Source organism: Pteropus alecto, unplaced genomic scaffold (genome assembly GCF_000325575.1).
Source record: "Pteropus alecto unplaced genomic scaffold, ASM32557v1 scaffold109, whole genome shotgun sequence".
Taxonomy (NCBI): domain Eukaryota; kingdom Metazoa; phylum Chordata; class Mammalia; order Chiroptera; family Pteropodidae; genus Pteropus; species Pteropus alecto.
In genome coordinates, this window is record NW_006494608.1 from 8293430 (window position 1) to 8299298 (window position 5869).

The window sequence follows — 5869 nt, forward strand, 5'->3', positions numbered from 1 at the left end:
CACCACCACCCACTCCCCCAACCAGGAGAGAGATCAGTGATTAGCTGTCCTTCTGGTGTGTCTGGGCCCCTTAGCAGCAGTGAGCATTTGTGAGCCCTTCTCTCCTGGCCCCCAGGGGAGTGATTCTGCTTGCCCCATACTCAGTGTGAAGCCCAGGATTTAGGAGGGTTCTGGAGCCTGGACGGGGAAGCATCCAGGCAGAACCTGGCTGTTGGGTGGATTCCTGGTTAAAAGCAACACTGGGCTAGGTGGTCTGTGTCACTTTGTCAAACCTGTGAATGTGCTGGCAGCTACCTCACTGGGTCTAGTTCTCTCACCCTCACAATCTTATCTTTTTCTGGAAGGACAGCAATGGCAAATAGATTTATCAGAACCCACAGGGTAAGAGGCTGAACAAGAAAGTAAGCTGATAAAAGGAGTTGGTTTCTTCTGGGCTGTGGCTTGAAGTCACGCTGTTTCAGACCAGCAGCTATGTACCTGTACATTACCTCAGCCTCAGGCCTCCAGGGCAGACAAGATTTGCTAAATGTCAAGGATCAAGAGACTATCCCTACTTTGACCTTGCTACAGTTTGCCATTGAAATGGCATGCCACAGAGCAAGGAAGAAGATGCATTTGATCCACATTATGTCAGAGGTTAGGTGTCTCTTGACCTCTTCCCTCCATACTATATTTTTCTTCCTTATCCAGTGAACATGAACAGTTTTTGGGTAAACCAATTATATTAATTTGCCTAGGCTTTCATAACAGAATATCACGGACTGGGGGACTTAAACAACAGAAATTAATCCTCTTACAGTTCTGGATGCTGGAAGTCCAAGATCAAGATGCTGGCACGGTTGGTTTCTCCTGAAGCCTCGCTCCATGGCTTGCAGATGGCTGTCTCTTCACTACCCCTTCATATGGTTGTCCCTCTGTACACACACACCCCTAGTGTCTCATCTGCTATTAAAAGAACACCAGCCATCTTGGATTAGGGCCCCACCTTAATTTAACTGGCCTCATTTTAACTTAATCATCTCTATAGAAAACACTTTTTTCTGAATACAGCTACATTCTGAGGTCCTGGGGATTGAAACTTCAACATATGAATTTGGGTGCTGAGTTGGGGGTACGGGATGCCCCTCATAACACCAGTCAGGTCCTGCCTCAGCTAAGCCTGGTCCTGCCTCAACTCTGATAAGTAGCGGCATCAGAACACTGCAATAACTGCCATGATGTAGAGATTCATGTGACCCGTTCCTGTCCATGTGAGTGTATAGAACCAGGCACCGCCTCTGCGTGGGTGCATAGTCAAGGAAATACAATGAGAGAGAGAAAAATATGTTCAGAAGTCATAAGAAGTCGTCAATGGCTGTGAAAGTCCGAGTTAGCTTTTATGTGTCCTGTGATGATTTTTAGGTGACTTCAGCTGCCTACCTGTCTGGAGGGAGACTACTGGAGGGATAGGATGAGTGGGAGTGGCTTGCGGAGCAGTGGGCTCCAGAAGTCATCCAACAGAAATTGTTAGCTTCCCTCTGGGCCTCTTCTTCCTGGGCAAATTCATTCATCTGTTAATGGATTCATTGGCTTGATCCTCTCAGTATCTTGCCAACACTTGCCAACAAGTGTGTGTGTGTGTGTGCGCGTGTGTGCGCGTGCGTGTTTAAAACCTGCCCTCGATGTTCATTGCTTCTGGAAGTTGGGAGACCAACCTTACATGGACTAGGAGAGGAGAATTCAGCCAGTTATTGCCTCACGTTAACTGCTGCTCTTTCCCCAGGAGCATGTGGTCCTCTCACCCTCTTGCCTGCTGTGGGACATCTTTGACCCTGAAAGGCTAGGGGCCTGCAGGTTGGCCTCTGACAGCCCTTTGCAAAGATTTCCCCCCAGATCTTTTCTCCGTGAAGACCATTCCTTCCCTGGGGCAAACATCCTCAGCTGAGACAAGAACAGGTTTTCTGGGTACCTGCCCTGAGAACGTCAGAGCCAAAAGCCCAGTATTCTTAGAAACTGCCATTCAGAATAGAAACCCAAGGAATAGCTGGGGTCAAGCCAGAGGGGAGCTAAAAGCACCCCTCCCGGCGCTTGCTTACCTGCCAGATCTCTGCTGCAGATTCAGGTCCTGGTCTCAACAAGGTGACAATGGAAGGCTGGTGGGAGAATCCATTACCTTTTATAACCCAGTGTCTGAACTGAGAGAGAAGGTGGCTGCTGCTGGGAGAGGAGATCAGGAACCTGTTCCATTGTAGCAGTCCTGCTGCTCTGTGCTGGAACATTTCATTGATTGCCTTCTGGCAGCTAGAGGGCATCTATGGGTTCTTCTTTGTCTTAGCAGGCAGGTTTCTTCCAATGGAAACGGCATTTATGAGAGATTTATAGCAGTAATAATCATAATATTCTTCCTTTATGTTTGCTTAGCCTGACTCAACTTTTAAACCTCTTTTACGTGCCTGATCTCGTTGACTCCTCCCTATATCCCTGGAAAGGCAGGTATCAGTTAACCTCAGAGCATGGAAATTCTGGAAGGAGAGCCAGGATTGAGAATCCAGCTCTTGGATGCCAGTGCTCCTATAGATTTCACCTGCCTAATGTCTGTATCTGGATGCCAATAAGAAGGTAGTTTGTCTGGAAATTGGAAGTCTAGTTGTTTTTCTACTATTGTATTTCTTATAAATTATAAGGGCGATATATTTGATTGCTCACCATGTGCGATGCACTCTTCTAAGAGTTTTATTTACACTTAGTCTTTTAAACCGCTGGTCAGAGGCCGGGGTGGCGGCGGGGGGGGGGTCTATTGTTAGCTTCATTTGTCAGTCATACATGAGATCCTTACCAGGGAAGATGAAGAAATGTGGACTGAGTGACACACCTGCCCTGAATGGCAAGTGGTTCAGTAGAATCACACCTCAAGGGTGCTATTCACAGCTCGCTGCCACATTGGGGGGATGTATCACGTTGCACGCTTGGCCTTGTCCTCTTCCACATTATAAATGAGGATTTGGAAGAAGGATGGCATTAGTGGCAGGCTTATCAAGTTTTCAGGTGGTAGATTTGGGAGGGAGAACACAGGCTGGAAGAGTGGACTGACTCCAACAAGATGACATTTTCAAAGGATACCTGTGGATAAGAGGCTTGGCAGCAAATGTATGAAATAAGACTTAGGGGTGATGCAGCTATCAGAAATAAAAAATCTACATTGGGTCTTTAACTGTATTAATGAGAGAATAATATCCGAAACTTCTAGGACCTGCTCAGACTCCATCTATGTTCTTTCTTCTTAGTTCCACAGTTTAGGAAGGACAATAAGAGCCAAAAGGACCCAGAGATCAGGAGGAACAGAGAAAACAATACTTTGTGAGGAATGGTTTGTTTGTTTGTTTATTATTTTTTGCACCTACAGCACCTGGTCTTTCTAGGTGGTCTCCCATCCAAGTACTAACCAGGCCTGTCCCTGCTTAGCTTCTGAGATCAGACAAGATCAGGTGTGTTCAGGGTAGCAAGGCCTCCAAGATTGGACGAGATCGGGTGTGTCCAGGGTGGCAAGGCCGTAGAGAGGAATGGTTTAAAAGATGGCCGGGGGCATTTAGCCTGGAGAAAGATTTCAGGGAACAAATATTTGGCAAGGAGCCCCATGAAAGGGGAACTGGACTGGTTCAAAGTGACACCCATAAGGCGGAAATGGGATTGATGCGTGGACACTATAGGGCAGCTCCACGTAGGGAAGAACTGTCTCACCTGGTGCGCACTTGGAAAGCACCATCCACTCAGGCCTGCGGTGGAGAAGGCAGGCATGGCAGCCCCTTGGCTGGAGTGCTGAGGAGGTGATGACAGCCCCAAGAAAGGTTCGGAGAAAATAATTATCTTCTTTCCTGTTGGAGTCTAAGACCTGGGTCCCTTTGGTAGAAATACCGGGGCTTCAGAGGAGAGGGAGCTCTGCCTCAGTGTCCCATTAGTAAATAGCTAGTGCAGCCTGCTTGGGGTGTGCGTGGGCATGCGTGCACGCACGTGTGTGATATTATTTCAGACAAATTAACACTTCTTCAGGAACCTGGATTGGCCATGTTTGGGAACTGCTGTCTTGGAGAGCTTGTCTGCTCTCTCTTGCTGGCCGCCTTAATAACCTTAACTTAAAAATTACCTTTTTTAAGTGATTCCGAGAAGGGCTTTGACGGTAACTTTCAGTTTTCCTGAAACTGATGGTTCTTTTTGTGGATTGTCCTGGCCCTTATGTCCTGCGGGGTTTTTTTTTTTATTTAGGTGAAATTTGTATAAAATCAAATTAAGTATTTTAAAATGAACAGTAGCATTGCATACATTCGCAATATTGTACAGCCACTGCTTCTGCCTACTTCCAAATATTTCATCACTCCAAAATAAAACTTTATAGCCATTAAGCAGTTATTTCCCCATCCTCCTCCCCTCGGTCCTTGGCAACCACCAATCTGCTTTCTGTCTCTATGAATTTTCCTATTCTGCACAATTCATATGAATAATTTATATAATACGTGATCTTTTGTTTCTGGCTTCTTTCATTTGCATAATGTTTTCTATATTCATTCAGGTTGTAGCATGAATCAGTACTTCATTCCTTACTATGGCTGACTAATATTCCATTGTATGTATATACATACCACAATTTGTTTATCTATTATTCCATTGATGGACGTTTGTTTTGTTTCTGCCTTTTGACTATTGCTCTGAACATTCGTATACAGGACTTGTTTGAGTACCTGTTTTCATTTCTTTTGGATATATACCTAGGGATAGAATTGTTGGATCATATGATAATTCTGTGATTAATATTCTGAGGAACCATAATACTGTTTTCCATAGAGGCTGCACCATTTTACATTGCCACCGACAGTGCCTCAGGGTTCCAATTTCCGGGGTTTTTTTGGTGGGTGGGTTTCAATTTTATAGCCATCCTAGTAGGTATGAAGTGGTATCGCATTGTCATTTTGATTTGCATTTCCCTCACGACTAATGATGTTGATCATTTCTTCATATGCTTGTTCACCTTCTTTGTTCAAAGTCCTTTGTCCATTTTTTTATTGGGTTGAGCCTGCCTACTTTTGTTTTTAGAATTAAAGTTCAAATCTTCTTGCTCCTTGGATGCTAGAGCAGTATAAATATTTGCATCTTAATAAGTCACCTGTTTGCTGAGAACTTAGGCCACCTACTTATTACCTTGGCATCTGAGGTAAGGAGAGAGAATAGGCTGAAAGAGGCAGAGGAAAGTGCTCCAAAAGGACCCAAGGCTCTGGGAGAGCTGGCCCACAGCGGCTGTTCACATCTCTGCCCTCTAGATCATCTTGGGACTCTCAGAAAACAGATTCTAGGAAAGCTGTTCATATTTGTCTCTGGAAAGACTCAGGCTCCCAGGCCACGGGGCCTGCCCTTTCACCTGTGTTTCTTCTAAGTATTGCAACATCCAGTGGGGGGAGTGTGCTTATTAGCCCTTGACCCGTTGGCCTAAGGTCTGGAGGACAAGGCTCACAGCCTTACCTTCAGCAGGCTGTCTCTGCCTAAAGCTTTGCCAAACAGCACAGCTCCCTCAGAAATCAGTCAGAAACTGATTAATTCTCCTTCATTCTGGGGAGAAACTCTCTACAAGAGGGGAAAATGAAGCCAAGAACCCAGAAGCCCGAAGTCCTATTCTGAATAATCCTCCAGAGGAAGATTCACTCTCTCTGGCTTTGGTTATATTGTCCAGCTAGCTGCTGATGGGAGGTCCCGACCTGAGACAGCCTCGCAAAGGCAGGTGGGCACTGCCTAGCTTATGTGGCATGTTTTGCGATGATGCTATCTCTCCACAGTCTGAATTCTCCATAAAAGATATAAGACTTCTGGGTCTTGGAAGCTTTTGTCTCTTAACAGTTGGCTCCAC

General features: G+C 45.6%; 1 protein-coding gene and 1 pseudogene across 6 annotated transcripts in view; one reads left to right on the plus strand and one right to left on the minus strand.

Moving 5' to 3' along the window:
* ATXN7L1 (ataxin 7 like 1) overlaps positions 1-5869 on the plus strand; it is a 212645-nt gene that overhangs the window by 149619 nt on the left and 57157 nt on the right. The gene's annotated exons all lie outside the window — the stretch shown is intronic.
* Positions 3374-3493, minus strand: LOC112473637 (annotated as a pseudogene).